Source organism: Arachis stenosperma, chromosome 9, assembly GCF_014773155.1.
Source record: "Arachis stenosperma cultivar V10309 chromosome 9, arast.V10309.gnm1.PFL2, whole genome shotgun sequence".
Classification (NCBI taxonomy): Eukaryota; Viridiplantae; Streptophyta; class Magnoliopsida; order Fabales; family Fabaceae; genus Arachis; species Arachis stenosperma.
The window spans coordinates 123,885,821-123,902,160 of record NC_080385.1 but is presented as its reverse complement, the minus strand read 5'-3'; the positions used below and the strand labels follow the sequence as shown (position 1 = coordinate 123,902,160).

Here is a 16,340-nt window from a genome sequence, read left to right as displayed (position 1 = left end):
ATTTCACACACCCAAAACAATACTAAATATGTCCAAAACATTTACATATCCCTTCTATCTGTTTCACAATATACCAAATCTCAATTCTATCAATTTTACTCTAAAAAATTCACAATCAACACCATATATTTCATATTTATAACAACATCCCACTTATGAACATCATCCTCATCAATCATCAGATATCCTTAACCACATCAATAAACACCACATTTATATATCAAACTCTACAATTTTGTAAGAAATACTAAACCTTAACAAGTTCACATATTTCAACCTATCATACGGTCGACTAGCCTAAGTTTTCACATGACATTATATATTATCTACGAGAAACCAAAACCATACCTTATCCAATTCTTTCCTAAGCCCGAAACACCTCAATTAGCACCGTTCAACAACCGTTCAAAGTTCCAAACGTATACCAAACAGAAAATCCAGCCTCCAATATCTAAATTCAAGCTTTCACTTCTATCAATTTATCTCCAAAACTCATAATTCAATCTATTTCCACCACATATCATTATAATCAACATCAAAGCTTACTAACTCAATAATCTACAAAGATTTTGAGGGTTCTCACCTTATCCATGCACCATCTGAATAGAACGCAATAATTTTCTCGTGCTAATTTGACCCTAAAACACCAAAATAAATCGCAAATTTCAATACCTAAATGTCCAAGTTTTGAAATTGAGGAAGGAGAGATTGAGTATGAAATTAAGATTTTTATATCAAATTATTTGGATGGTTTTATAGAGCTCGACGTAGTAATCGCGTGGCCGCAAACGGTGCAGCGATCAGAGCTCCATATTGAAAGATAAGTGAAATTGAAATTGGAGCTCGCCCCTTCCCCCCTTCCCCCCTCCCTCTACAGTTTTGAGTGTGACATGTGATGAGTGAGGGGAGAAAGAGCTGTGTTCATAAGTTATATGTTGGGCCTTGGGTCCAGTCTAACCGGTTTGGCCCGTTGGCCCAATTTTCTGCCAAAATTTTAAAATTAGAGGCAAAATTTATATTTTTAATATTTTTACCTCTTTGGATTAAGAAAATTTACTTTCCTAATTTCTTAGATTAATAATTAATTTATTGACTAATTATTCATTAATTACCCAAGGTTTATATTCTACCCACGTAATTTAGAATTTTGCCCTCAAAATTCATATTCAGTAACCTGAAAAGAGGTGTGGGTAGTCCTTCCTCATTTCAGATTTGAGTTCCCATGCGTGTTCTTCAATTAGAGCCTGACTCCAAGCAACTTTGCATAATGAAACCTTTTTTCCACGTAGTCGCTTAATACTAGCATCATCATTTCGGACCACAGTCAGTTAAAGCGTCAAATATTCTCTCAATTGAACTAATTCAGGTTCTAGGATGTGGCTGGCATTCAAAGTGTACTTCCAGAGCTGCAAGACGTGAAATATATCATACAGATTCAAAGAATGTGGTGGTAGAGCTATCCACACCACCAGCCCAATTCTCTTCAGAATTTGGAACGGACCGATGTAACAAGAGTTTAGCTTCCTTGTCTTGATCGCTCTACCCACTCCTGTTATTGGAGTAACCTCTAGGAACACATGATCTCCTCCATTCAATTCTAAAAGTTTCTGCCTCTAATCGACGTAGCTTTTCTGGTGGCTTTGAGTAGTAAGCATTCTGTTTTGAATTTTCTTAATCTGTTCCGTGGTTTAAACTATTAACTCATGCCCCAATAAACTTGATTCTCCAGTGTCCAACCTCCATCTCGAGGTTTCTCAATTGTTTAGTTTTGATTACTCTTTCAATTCCAATTGTCGAAGTAATCTTCACAAATTCAGGACTTCCTTCTTCAAATTTGAAAATTTTTCTCCTCAAGCTCGCATAACTCTTCTATCAATTCTGTGTAGAGAAAATCTAAACTCGAATTCGCTTGATCTTTTCTCAATTGTCTCGGCTATTCAATTCAAGACTTAAGATGCTTGATTTTCTGGGTCTACACCAATACAGAAATGATTAACACATTGTGCAACTTTACTATCTTCCTAATGTCTAGCCTCATCAATTTCTTCAATGAATAATTTGCTCTGATAGGCGAAAAGTAAGCGGGATTGGTTACTTGTTTCATGATTACCTAACGGCATCAAATCCTATCCTAGACCTTGGCAAATCCAATACAGAATCCGTGGCAATACCTTCCCACTTTCATAGTGGAACCCTAAAAAATTGCAGCATTCCAGGTAGCTTGTGGTGCTCTATCTTCACCTTCTAACATGCCACATACTCAGCCACATGTGTCGCCACACCATTCTTCATTCTTGGCCACTCAAAATAACTTTTTTGAATCATGATATGTTTTTGTGACTTCAGAGTGAATTCAAAAATCCACTCTCATGAGCTTCAGACAATAGTTCTTGCCTTAAACTTTTGACTTTAGCACAAAGTCCTCTCCTTATTCCCCTAAATTTTTCTCCTATCACCCTTGATCTCTTCTTGAGTCTACAAGATTCCATATCCTTAGCAGCTCCTTACCCTCGTGCTGCACCCTCCGAATTTCAACCTTACAACTATTTAAAATTTGCAATTGATTTAGTCTAGTGCTCCCAGCTACTTCCTCAATACCCAACTTAAGACTACAACAGTTACTTAACGATTCTTTCTCCTGAATAGTCCTCCAACCATACTCAAAGACTTCCTGTTGAGGGCGTCAATCACCACATCACGGTGTTGCATCTGCGCGCATCCTAGGCCCTTCTATAATGCATCGTAGTAATTCTGAATAGTTTGTCAGGTTCAGGTATCACAAATATTGGCACTGAGGTTAATCGTTTCCTCAAAGTTTGGAAGCTTCCTTCGCATTCAGGCATCCATACAAATGGTGCATCCCAGCACATCAACTTAATCACAGGCAATATGGTTTGCAAGAATTAAGGCTCCAAAACTCTTCTTGATGTCACATACTTACACGCTTCATCTTCCGCATTCAAAAGTCTTGCTTTAAGGTACTATTGACTTGAGGTTAGCTCAGCTTGAGTCAATTTCTAAAAAGGTATTAAGATCAAAAGCGATCAAATAACACAAACAGTGTTTGCTAGAAGGATATAAGTAAGTCTCAGCTCATTTTTAAGGGATATAAGGTTGCAAAAAAGAGTATTCAACTCTCAAAGCTCGATTGGTCACGGTAGCAGCAACAGTACTAATGGCAGCAGCCACATTCGTCATCACAGTTACGAATTTGATCAGACTACCTATCAATACAGTTACCTCATTGCCTCTCTGTCCTCGACTCGACCGTGTCCACGAGACGTCATTTGGTTTCTGTTCACACCAAACAATCGATATCAAGGTTATCAGTCTTAATATCTCAAGTCCAGTGCTTCAAGTCCCAAATACATGCTCATGAACAAATATGCCACATATATCAGTTAGATATCCAAATTAGCATAGTCAGTCCGTCCCTCAGACTCTACAGGAACGAACTACTTTGATACCATAATATAATATCCTACCACAAAGAGCTTTACACTTAAGTTGTAAAACAGAGGTGATGAGGTATTACAACCTCTAAAAATAAAGATATATACATAGTATTAGTTGAAAAGAATTTATAACAAGGAGTCTTGAAGGAAAGCTTAAACAAAAATTGGCAAAATGAAAAGTGCATCGCTCATGTAAACAGTTACTTGGACAAGAAAAGTAAAGATACAGAAGGAGTAGAACATCAAAAATATAGAATATCAAACTCCAGTTTTGACCTGCGAAGCCCAGGGCCTGCCGGAGAATATATACGTACATACAGTTACATCACAAAACACCCCCAAAATATATAAAATAAGTTCCTATTTCTCCACAAGAGCCTCTCGGAGGATCAAACATAAGATATATATAAAGAAGAGTCTATACATATATACATAACATAATAACAAAATAAATAGCAATCTCAACTTTGCTTGTAACAGGAATACTTTGGACACTAGTGTGCGAAACTGCCTCCGCAATATTCGCATAGATAGATCGGCAAGTGCTCCGGGTTGTCCAAGTAACACCTCAAGTGAGTGAAGGTCGATCCCATAGAGATTGTTGGTTTAATCAAGCAATGGCTACCTTGTAGATTTTAGTCAGGCAATTAGAAAAGATGATAGTTTTTGTGAAAAATGCATAAAACAAAATAAATAAATAAAATGTTACTAGATAGATGTGAAATCAATGATATAAGAAGGTTGAGGCTTCGGAGATTCTTCTTCCTTCTGCATCAACTTTTCTTACTATCTACTTCAACTTCTGATGATTTATTCCATGGCAGGCTTGATGCACGAAATTTTAATCCCAATATCAAAATCAATATTTCTTATGATTTCGTACCACTAACCAGCAAGTGCACTGAGTCGTCCAAGTAATACCTTACGTGAGTAAGGGTCGATCCCACGGAGATTATTGGTTTGAAGCAAGCTATGTTTATTTTATTATTCTTAGTCAGGATATCAAATATAATTATCAGTTTGAATTATTAGAAAAATAAAAGAGCATGAAATAATTACTTGTTGTGCATTAATGGAGAATATGTTGGGATTTTGGAGATGCTTTGTCTTCTGAATTCCTGTAATGTAATATTCAACTCAATACCATAATGCAAGGTTCCTTCCATGGCAAGCTCATCGTTGTCAATGGCTACTTTCCATCCTCTCAGTGAAAATGGTCTAAATGCTCTGTCACAGCATGGCTAATCAGCTGTTGGTTCTCGATCATGTCGGAATAAAATCCATTGATTCTTTTGTGTTTGTCATCACGCCCAACACTCGCGAGTTTGAAGCTCGTCACAGTCATTCAATCCCAGAATCCTACTCAGAATACAACAGACAAGGTTTAGACTTTCCGGATTCTCATGAATGCCGTCATCAATCTGGCTTATACCACGAAGATTCTGATTAAGGAATCTAAGAGATATTCATTCAATCTGATATAGAATGGAGGTGGTTGTCAGACACATGTTCATGGGTTGAGGAAGGTGATGGGTGTCACGGATCATCACCTTCTCCATAATTAAGCGTTAATGAACATCTTAAATAGGAACACGCATATTTGAATGGAAAAATATAAGTGATTTCATTAATTCATCGAGACGCTGCAGAGCTCCTCACCCCCAATAATGGAGTTTAGAGATTCGTGCCGTCAAAGAGTATAAATTTCAGATCTAAAAATGTCATGATGTACTAAATAAGTCTCTAAAAGTTGTTTAAATACTAAACTAGTAACCTAGGTTTACAGAGAATGAGTAGACTAAGATAATTGGTGCAGAGATCCACTTCTGGGGCCCACTTGGTGTGTGCTAGGGCTGAGACTTAAGCCTCTCACGTGCTTGGGCTGTTTCTAGAGTTGAACGCCAGGTTGTAACGTGTTTTGGGCGTTGAACTCCAACTTGTAACCTGTTTCTGGCGCTGGACGCCAGACTGCAACATGGAACTGGCGTTGAACGCCAGTTTACATCGTCTATCTTCGCGCAAAGTATGGACGATTATATATTACTGGAAAGCCCTGGATGTATACTTTCCAACCCAATTAAGAGCGCGCCAATTGGACTCTTGTAGCTCCAACAAATCCATTCCGACTGCAGGGAGGTCAGGATCCAACAACATCAGCTGTCCTTTTTCAGCCTAACTCAAATTTTTGCTCAGCTCCCTCAATTTCAGCCAGAAAATACCTGAAATCATAGAAAAACACACAAACTCATAGTAAAGTCCAGAAATATGGTTTTTGCTTAAAAAATAATAAAATTCTATTAAAAACTAATAAAATCATGCTAAAATCTATATGAAATTACCCCCAAAAAGCGTATAAAATATCCGCTCATTAGTTGCCTCCCAGCAAGCGCTTCTTTATTGTCTTTAGCTGGACTATTACTGAGCTTTAATCAAGCCTCTGTTTTGAGCATTCTTGCTCAAAATTGCCTTCAAGATAATGTTTGACCCTCTGTCCATTAACAATGAACTTTTTATTAGAATCATTATCCTGAAGCTCTACTTATCCATATGGTGACACACTTGTAATCACATATGGACCTCTCCACCGAGATTTCAATTTCCCGGGGAATAATCTGAGCCTAGAATTAAACAGCAGAACTTTCTGACTAGCTCAAAGACTCTGGATGACAGCTTCTTATCATGCCATCTTTTTGCTTTCTCTGTGTATATTTTTGCATTTTCGAAAGCATTGAGTCTAAATTCCTCTAGCTCATTTAACTGGAGCAATCGTTTTTCTCCAGCTAACTTGGCATCAAGGTTTAGGAATCTGGTTGCCCAGTAGGCCTTATGTTCCAGTTCCACTTGCAAGTGACAGGCTTTTCCATACACAAGCTGGTATGGAGAATTTCCTATAGGAGTCTTGAATGCTGTTCTGTATGCCCATAGAGCATCATCCAAGCTTCTTGCCCAATTCCTTCTACGGTTAATAACAGTCCGTTCCAGAATTCTTTTAAGTTCTCTATAAGAGACTTCAGCTTGCCCATTTGTTTGTGGATGATATGGAGTGGCTACCCTGTGGCTAACTCCATAACGAACCAAACCAGAGTAAAGCTGTTTATTGTAGAAATGAGTGCCCCCATCACTGATTAGTACTCTAGGGGTGCCAAATCTGCTGAAGATGTGTTTCTGGAGGAATTTTAACACTGTCTTAGTGTCGTTAGTGGATGTTGCAATAGCTTCCACCCATTTTTGATACATAATCCACTGCCACCAGAATATAAGTGTTTGAGTATGATGGTCGGAAAGGCCCCATGAAGTCAATACCCCATACATCAAACAACTCAATCTCCAAGATCCCTTGTTAAGGCATGGCATAACAGTGAGGCAGATTACCAGATCTTTGGCAACTGTCACAATTAAGTACAAACACTCAAGAATCTTTATAGAGAGTAGGCCAGTAGAAGCCACATTGGAGGACTCTTCTGGCTGTTCGCTCACTTCCAAAATGTCCTCCATATTGTGATCCATGGCAATGCCATAGAATCTTCTGCGGCACACATCTACGAATTACTCCGTCTGCACATCTCTTGAAGAGATATGGCTCATCCCAAAGATAATACTTTGCATCCCTGATCAGCTTCTTTGATTGCTGCCTACTGTATTCTTTGGGTATGAATCTCACTTCCTTGTAGTTCACAATGTCTGCAAACCATGGCACTTCCTGGATGGCAAAGAGTTGCTCATCCGGAAAGGTCTCAGAGATCTCAGTAAGAGGGAGGGACACCCCTTCTACTGGTTCTATCGGGACAGGTGATCTGCTACTTGGTTCTCTGTCCTCTTTCTATCTCTTATTTCTATATCAAACTCTTGCAGAAGCAACACCCATCTTATGAGTCTGGGTTTTGAATCCTGCTTTGTGAGTAGATATTTAAGAGCAGCATGGTCAGTGTACACAATCACTTTTGATCCTACTAAATAGGATCTGAATTTGTCAATGGCGTAAACCACTGCAAGTAGCTCTTTTTCTGTGGTTGTGTAGTTCTTCTGTGCGTCATTTAAAACACGACTGGCATAGTAAATGACGTTGGTGCACGAAATTATGAACATCAATGGCGCCATCAACATGGTACGCTCAATTGCAATTTCAACTCTTTATGACAACTTCGCACAACTAACCAGCAAGTGCACTGGGTCGTCCAAGTAATAAACCTTACGCGAGTAAGGGTCGATCCCACGGAGATTGTTGGTATGAAGCAAGCTATGGTCATCTTGTAAATCTCAGTCAGGCGGATTCAAATGGTTATGGAGGATTGATAATTAAAAGATGAATAAAGCATAAAATAAGGATAGAGATACTTATGTAATTCATTGGTGAGAATTTCAGATAAGCGTATGGAGATGCTTTGTCCCTTCCGTCTCTCTGCTTTCCTACTGTCTTCATCCAATCCTTCTTACTCCTTTCCATGGCAAGCTGTATGTTGGGCATCACCGTTGTCAGTGGCTACAGTCCCGTCCTCTCAGTGAAAATGTTCAACGCGCTCTGTCACAGCACGGCTAATCATCTGTCGGTTCTCAATCAGGTTGGAATAGAATCCAGTGATTCTTTTGCGTCTGTCACTAACGCCCAGCCTTCAGAAGTTTGAAGCTCGTCACAGTCATTCAATCCTTGAATCCTACTCAGAATACCACAGACAAGGTTTAGACCTTCCGAATTCTCTTGAATGCCGCCATCAATTCTAGCTTATACCACGAAGATTTTGATTAAGGAATCCAAGAGATATCCACTCAATCTAAGGTAGAACGGAGGTGGTTGTCAGGCACACGTTCATAGGTGAGAATGATGATGAGTGTCACGGATCATCACATTCATCAAGTTGAGGAACAAGTGATATCTTAGAACAAGAATAAGCCGAATTGAATAGAAGAACAATAGTAATTGCATTGATACTCGATGTACAGCAGAGCTCCACACCTTAATCTATGGTGTGTAGAAACTCCACCGTTGAAAATACATAAGAACAAGGTCTAGGCATGGCCATGAGGCCAGCCCCCATAATCTAAGAACTAGACATCCAAAGATGATCAAAAGATCTAAAGTGATCCAAAGATGATCAAAATACAATAGCAAAAGGTCCTATTTGTAGAGAACTAGTAGCTTAGGGTTTACAAAGATGAGTAAATGACATAAAAATCTATTTCCGGGCCCACTTGGTGTGTGCTTGGGCTGAGCATTGAAGCTTTCATATGTAGAGACTTTTCTTGGAGTTAAACGCCAGCTTTTGTGCCAGTTTGGGCGTTTAACTCCCATTCTTGTGCCAGTTCCGGCGTTAAACGCCAGAATTCTTGAGCTGACTTGGAACGCCTGTTTGGGCCATCAAATCTCGGGCAAAGTATAGACTATTATACATTGCTGGAAAGCCCAGGATGTCTACTTTCCAAAGCAATTGAGAGCTCGCCAATTGGGCTTCTGTAGCTCCAAAAAAATCACTTAGAGTGCAGAGAGGTCAGAATCCAACAGCATCTGTAGTCCTTTTCAGCCTCTGAATCAGATTTTTGCTCAGGTCCCTCAATTTCAGCCAGAAAATACCTGAAATCATAGAAAAACACACAAACTCATTGTAAAGTCCAGAAAAGTGAATTTTAACTAAAAACTAATAAAAATATAATAAAAACTAACTAAAACATACTAAAAACATACTAAAAACAATGCCAAAAAGCGTATAAATTATCCGCTCATCACAACACCAAACTTAAATTGTTGCTTGTCCTCAAGCAACTGAAAATCAAATAAGATAAAAAGAAGAGAATATGCAATGAATTCCAAAAACATCTATGAAGATCAGTATTAATTAGATGAGCGGGACTTTTAGCTTTTTGCCTCTGAACAGTTTTGGCATCTCACTCTATCCTTTGAAATTCAGAATGATTGGCTTCTATAGGAACTCAGAATCCAGATAATGTTATTAATTCTCCTAGGTAAGTATGATGATTCTTGAACACAGCTACTTTATGAGTCTTGTCCGTTGCCCAAAGCACTCTGTCTTCCAGTATTACCACCGGATACATACATGCCACAGACATATAATTGGGTGAACCTTTTCAGATTGTGACTTAGCTTTGCTAGAGTCCCCAATTAGAGGTGTCCATGGTTCTTAAGCACACTCTTTTTTCCTTGGATCACGACTTTATTTTTTTATTTTATTTTATTTCTTTTTTCCCTTTTTTTCGTTTTTTTTTTGTATTCACTGCTTTTTCTTGCTTCAAGAATCATTTTTATGATTTTTCAGACTCTCAATAACATGTCTCCTTGTTTCATCATTCTTTCAAGAGCCAACATTCATGAACAAAAAATTCAAAAGACATATGCACTGTTCAAGCATACATTCAGAAGTCAAAGTATTGCCACCACATCAAAATAATTAATTTGTTATAAAATTCAAAATTCATGCAATTCTTCTCTTTTTCAATTAAGAACATTTTTCATTTAAGAAAGGTGATGGATTCATAGGACATTCATAACTTTAAGGCATAGACACTAAGACACTAATGATCATAAGACACAAACATAGATAAACATAAGCATGAAAATTCAAAAAACAGAAAAATAAGGAACAAGGAGATTAAAGAACGGGTCCACCTTAGTGATGGCGGCTTGTTCTTCCTTTTGAAGAACTTATGGAGTGCTTGAGCTCCTCAATGTCTCTTCCTTGCCTTTGTTGCTCCTCTCTCATGATTCTTTGATCTTCTCTAATTTCATGGAGGAGGATGGAATGTTCTTGGTGCTCCACCCTTAGTTGTCCCATGTTGGAACTCAATTCTCCTAGGGAGGTGTTGATTTGATCCCAATAGTTTTGTGGAGGAAAGTGCATCCCTTGAGGCATCTCAGGGATTTCATGATGAGTGAGATCTCTTGTTTGCTCCATCCTTTTCTTAGTGGTATCCATGAGGACTTGGTCCAACCTTTGATCAAAGTTGACCCTTTTTGAGTTTGAAAGGGACCTCGGAGATCACCTTCTTCTTGGCCATAACTTCATAGAAGTGGTCTTGATGCACCCTTGAGATGAATCTCTCCATCTCCCATGACTCGGAGGTGGAGGCTTTTGCCTTCCCTTTCCTCTTTCTAGAGGTTTCTCCGGCCTTAGGTGCCATAAATGGTTATGGAAAAATAAAAAGCAACGCTTTTACCACACCAAACTTAGAAGGTTTGCTCGTCCTCGAGCAAAAGAAGAAAGAAAAGAGTAGAAGAAGAAGAAAATGGAGGAGATGGAGGGGGATTTGTGGTTCGGCCATTATGGGTGGGTTTGGGAGGGAAAGTGGTTTGAATTTGGATGGTGGGGTAGGTGGGTTTTATGAAGGATGGATGTGAGTGGTGAAGAGAATGGTGGGATTTGATAGGTGAGGGGTTTTTGGGGAAGATGTATTGAGGTGATTGGTGAATGGGTGAAGAAGAGAAAGAGTGGTGGGGTAGGTGGAGATCCTGTGGGGTCCACAGATCCTGAGGTGTCAAGGATAATTCATCCCTGCACCAAGTGGCGAGCAAAAATGCTCCTTCTGCCAATCCTGGCGTTAAACGTTGGGCTGGTGCCCATTTCTGGCGTTTAACGCCAGCTTCTTGCCCATTCCTGGCATTAAACGCCAGCCTGGTGCCCCTTTCTGGTGTTAAACGCCCAGAATGGTGCCAGACTGGGCGTTAATCGCCCATTTGCTGCCCTTACTGCCGTTTAAACGCCAGCAAGTTTTCCTCCAGGGTGTGCTATTTTTCTTTCTGTTTCTCATTCTGTTTTTGCTTTTTCAATTGATTTTGTGACTCCACATGATCATCAACCTACAGAAAACATAAAATAACAAAGGAAAATAGATAAATATAACATTGGGTTGCCTCCCAACAAGCACTTCTTTAATGTCAGTAGGTTGACAGTGGGCTCTCAATGAGCCTCACAGATACTCAGAGCAATATTGGAACCTCCCAACACGAAACTTAGAGTTGGAATGTGGGGGTTCAACACCAAACTTAGAAGTTGGTTGTGGCCTCCCAACATCAAACTTAGAGTTTGATTGTGGGGGCTCTGTTTGACTCTGTTTTGAGAGAAGCTCTTCATGCTTCCTCTCCATGGTTACAGAGGGATATCCTTGAGCCTTAAACACAAAGGATTCTTCATTCACTTGAATAATCAATTCTCTTCTGTCAACATCAATCACAGCCTTTGCTGTGGCTAGGAAGGGTCTGCCAAGGATGATGGATTCATCCATGCACTTCCTAGTCTCTAGGACTATGAAATCAGCAGGGATGTAATGGTCTTCAACCTTTACCAGAACATCCTCTACAAGTCCATAAGCTTGTTTTCTTGAATTGTCTGCCATCTCTAGTGAGATTCTTGCAGCTTGTGCCTCAAAGATCCCTAGCTTCTCCATTACAGAGAGAGGCATGAGGTTTATGCTTGACCCTAGGTCACACAGAGCCTTCTCAAAGGTCATGGTGCCTATGGTACAAGGTATTGAGAACTTCCCAGGGTCCTGTCTCTTTTGAGGTAATCTCTGCCTAGTCAAGTCATCCAGTTCTTTGGTGAGCAAAGGGGGTTCATCCTCCCAAGTCTCATTACCAAATAACTTGTCATTTAGCTTCATGATTGCTCCAAGGTATTTAGCAACTTGCTCTTCAGTGACATCTTCGTCCTCTTCAGAGGAAGAATACTCATCAGAGCTCATGAATGGCAGAAGTAAATCCAATGGAATCTCTATGGTCTCAGTGTGAGCCTCAGATTCCCATGGTTCCTCATTAGGGAACTCATTGAAGTCTTCCTCAGTGGCGCTCACTGCCTCTTCCTCCTCTCCAAATTTGGCCATGTTGATGGCCTTACACTCTCCTTTTGGATTCTCTTCTGTATTGCTTGGAAGAGTGCTAGGAGGGAGTTCAGTAACTTTCTTACTCAGCTGACCCACTTGTGCCTCCAAGTTTCTAATGGAGGACCTTGTTTCAGTCATGAAACTTTGAGTGGTTTTGATTAGATTAGAGATCATGGTTGCTAAGTCAGAGTGGCTCTGCTTAGAATTCTCTGTCTGTTGCTGAGAAGATGATGGAAAAGGCTTGCCATTGGCAAACCTGTTTTTTCCACCATTATTGTTGTTGAAACCTTGTTGAGGTCTCTGTTGATCCTTCTATGAGAGATTTGGATGATTTCTCCATGAAGGATTATAGGTGTTTCCATAGGGTTCTCCCATGTAATTCACTTCTTCCATTGAAGGGTTCTCAGGATCATAAGCTTCTTCTTCAGATGAAGCGTCCTTAGTACTGCCTGGTGCTGCTTGCATTCCAAACAGACTTTGAGAAATCATATTGACTTGCTGAGTCAATATTTTGTTCTGAGCCAATATGGCATTCAGAGTATCAATCTCAAGAACTCCTTTCTTCTGATTCGTCCCATTGTTCACAGGATTCCTTTCAGAAGTGTACATGAATTGGTTATTTGCAACCATTTCAATGAGTTCTTGAGCTTCTGCAGGCGTCTTCTTCAGATGAAGAGATCCTCCAGCAGAGCTGTCCAATGACATCTTGGATAGTTCAGACAGACCATCATAGAAGATACCTATGATGCTCCATTCAGAAAGCATGTCAGAGGGACACTTTCTGATCAATTGTTTGTATCTTTCCCAAGCTTCATAGAGGGATTCACCTTCCTTCTGTCTGAAGGTTTGGACTTCTACTCTAAGCTTACTCAATTTTTGAGGTGGAAAGAACTTTGCCAAGAAGGCATTGACTAGCTTTTCCCAAGAGTTCAGGCTTTCTTTAGGTTGTGAGTCCAACCATATCCTAGCTCTGTCTCTTACAGCAAAAGGGAATAGCATAAGTCTGTAGACCTCAGGGTCAACCCCATTGGTCTTGACAGTGTCACAGATTTGCAAGAATTCAGCTAAAAACTGATGAGGATCTTCCATTGAAACTTGCAATTCTGTTGCATTAGAGAAACTAATTGAGGCTTAAGCTCAAAGTTGTTTGCTCCAATGGCAGGGATAGAGATGCTTCTCCCATAGAAGTCGGGAGTAGGTGCAGTAAAGTCACCCAGCACCTTCCTTGCATTGTTGGCATTGTTGTTATTTTCGGCTGCCATGTCTTCTTCCTTGAAGATTTCTGTTAGGTCCTCTTCAGAGAGTAGTGTTTTAGCTTCTCTTAGCTTTCGCTTCAAGGTCCTTTCAGGTTCAGGGTCAGCCTCAACAAGAATGCTTTTGTCTTTGCTCCTACTCATATGAAAGAGAAGAGAACAAGAAAGTATGGAATCCTCTATGTCACAGTATAGAGATTCCTTGAGGTGTCAGAGGAAAAGAAGAAGGAGAGGGTAGAAGAAGAATTCGAACTTATCTAGAAAGATAGAATTCGAATTGTGCATTGAGGAGGAGTGTTAGTCCATAAATAGAAGGATGTTAGAAGAGGGGAAGAAATTTTCGAAAATAAATTAAAAACATTTTAAAAACATTTTGAAAAATTGAAGAATAATTTTCGAAAAATATGATTGGGAAAGAAATAAAGTGATTTTTGAAAAAGACTTTGAAATTAGAAATAAAAAAGATATGATTGAAAACTATTTTGAAAAAGATGTGATTAATAAGATATGATTGAAAAGTTATGGTTTTAAAAAGATACGATTGAAAAGATATGATTGAAAAACAATTTAAAAAGATTTGATTTTGAAAATTAATGACTTGGCTAACAAGAAATTTAAAAGATATGATTTAGACATTAAACCTTTCTCAACAGAAAAGGCAACATAATTGAAATGTTGAATCAAATCATTAATTGTTAGCAGTTATTTTTGAAAATGGAAAGAAATTGATTTTGAAAATATATGATTGAAAAGATATGATTTGAAAAAGATTTGATTTTGAAAAATTATGAAAACTTGAAAAAAATTCGAATTAAAAACAAAATCTTCCCTCTTGTGCCATCCTGGCGTTAAACGCCCAGAATGGTATCCATTCTGGCGTTTAACGCCCAAACACTACCCTTTTGGGCGTTAAACGCCCAGCCAGGTACCCTGGCTGGCGTTTAAACGCCAGTTTTCCTTCCTCACTGGGCTTTTTGAACGCCCAGCTTTTTCTGTGTAATTCCTCTGCTGTATATGTTCTGAATCTTCAATTCTCTGTATTATTAACTTGAAAAGACACAAAGAAATTTTTTTTTTGAATTTTTAATGATGAGGAATAATCAAAATGCAACTAAAATCAAATAAACAATGCATACAAGACACCAAACTTAGAAGTTTGTATACTACTGACACTAACAAATTGAGAATGCATATGAGAAACAACAAAACACTCAAGACAAGAGAATTTAAAGATTAGAGCAAGGAAATCATCAAGAACATCTTGAAGATCAATGAAGACATATGAATGAATTCGAAAAATGCAAGAACAGAAACATGCAATTGACACCAAACTTAAAATGAGACACTAGACTCAACAAGAAACATAAAACTATTTTTGATTTTATGATTTTATAAATTTTTTTTGTGCTTTTTCGAAAATTATATGGAGAAGTAAAATAAAGGTTTCAAAATTCTTAATGAGAATTCCAGGAATCATGCAATGTTAGTCTAAAGCTTTAGTCTAAAGAAATTAGACATGGCTAGCCAAGCTTCAGCAGGACATTACATTCAAGAGCTAAATTGATGAGAATCAATCAGCTTTGGTGATGATAAGAACATCACCTTGAAACACTAGAATTCATTCTTAAGAACTCTGAAGAAAAATACCTAAGCTAAGCAACAAGATGAACCGTCAGTTGTCCAAACTCGAACAATCCCTGGCAACGGCGCCAAAAACTCGGTGCACGAAATTGTGATCATCAATGGCGCCATCAACATGGTACGCTCAATTGCAATCTCAACTCTTTATAACAACTTCGCACAACTAACCAGCAAGTGCACTGGGTCGTCCAAGTAATAAACCTCATGCGAGTAAGGGTCGATCCCACAGAGATTGTTGGTATGAAACAAGCTATGGTCATTTTGTAAATCTTAGTCAGGCGGATTCAAATGGTTATGGAGGATTGATAATTAAAAGATGAATAAAGCATAAAATAATGATAGAGATACTTATGTAATTCATTGGTGAGAATTTCAGATAAGCGTATGGAGATGCTTTGTCCCTTCCATCTCTCTGCTTTCCTACTGTCTTCATCCAATCCTTCTTACTCCTTTCCATGGCAAGCTGTATGTTGGGCATCACCGTTGTCAGTGGCTACAGTCCCGTTCTCTCAGTGAAAATGTTCAATGCGCTCTGTGACAGCACGGCTAATCATCTGTCGGTTCTCAATCAGGTTGGAATAGAATCCGGTGATTCTTTTACGTCTGTCACTAACGCCCAACCTTCAGGAGTTTGAAGCTCGTCACAGTCATTCAATCCTTGAATCCTACTCAAAATACCACAGACAAGGTTTAGACCTTCCGGATTCTCTTGAATGCCACCATCAATTCTAGCTTATACCACAAAGATTCTAATTAAGGAATCCAAGAGATATCCACTCAATCTAAGGTAGAAAGGAGGTGGTTGTCAGGCACACGTTCATAGGTAAGAATGATGATGAGTGTCACGGATCATCACATTCATCAAGTTGAGGAACAAGTGATATCTTAGAACAAGAATAAGCCAAATTGAATAGAAGAACAATAGTAATTGCATTGATACTCGAGGTACAGCAGAGCTCCACACCTTAATCTATGGTGTGTAGAAACTCCACCGTTGAAAATACATAAGAACAAGGTCTAGGCATGGCCGTGAGGCCAGCTCCCATAATCTAAGAACTAGACGTCCAAAGATGATCAAAAGATCTAAAGTGATCCAAAGATGATCAAAATACAATAGCAAAAGGTCCTATTTGTAGAGAACTAGTAGCTTAGGGTTTACAAAGATGAG

General features: G+C 39.0%; 1 non-coding gene across 1 annotated transcript; it reads left to right on the top strand.

The window, feature by feature from the left end:
* The first annotated feature begins 13,037 nt into the window (after nucleotides 1-13,037).
* LOC130953262 (small nucleolar RNA R71) lies at nucleotides 13,038-13,145 on the top strand. The gene has a single exon (XR_009075434.1). It is a non-coding gene; the product is annotated as a small nucleolar RNA R71 (small nucleolar RNA).
* Nucleotides 13,146-16,340: the final 3,195 nt, after the last annotated feature.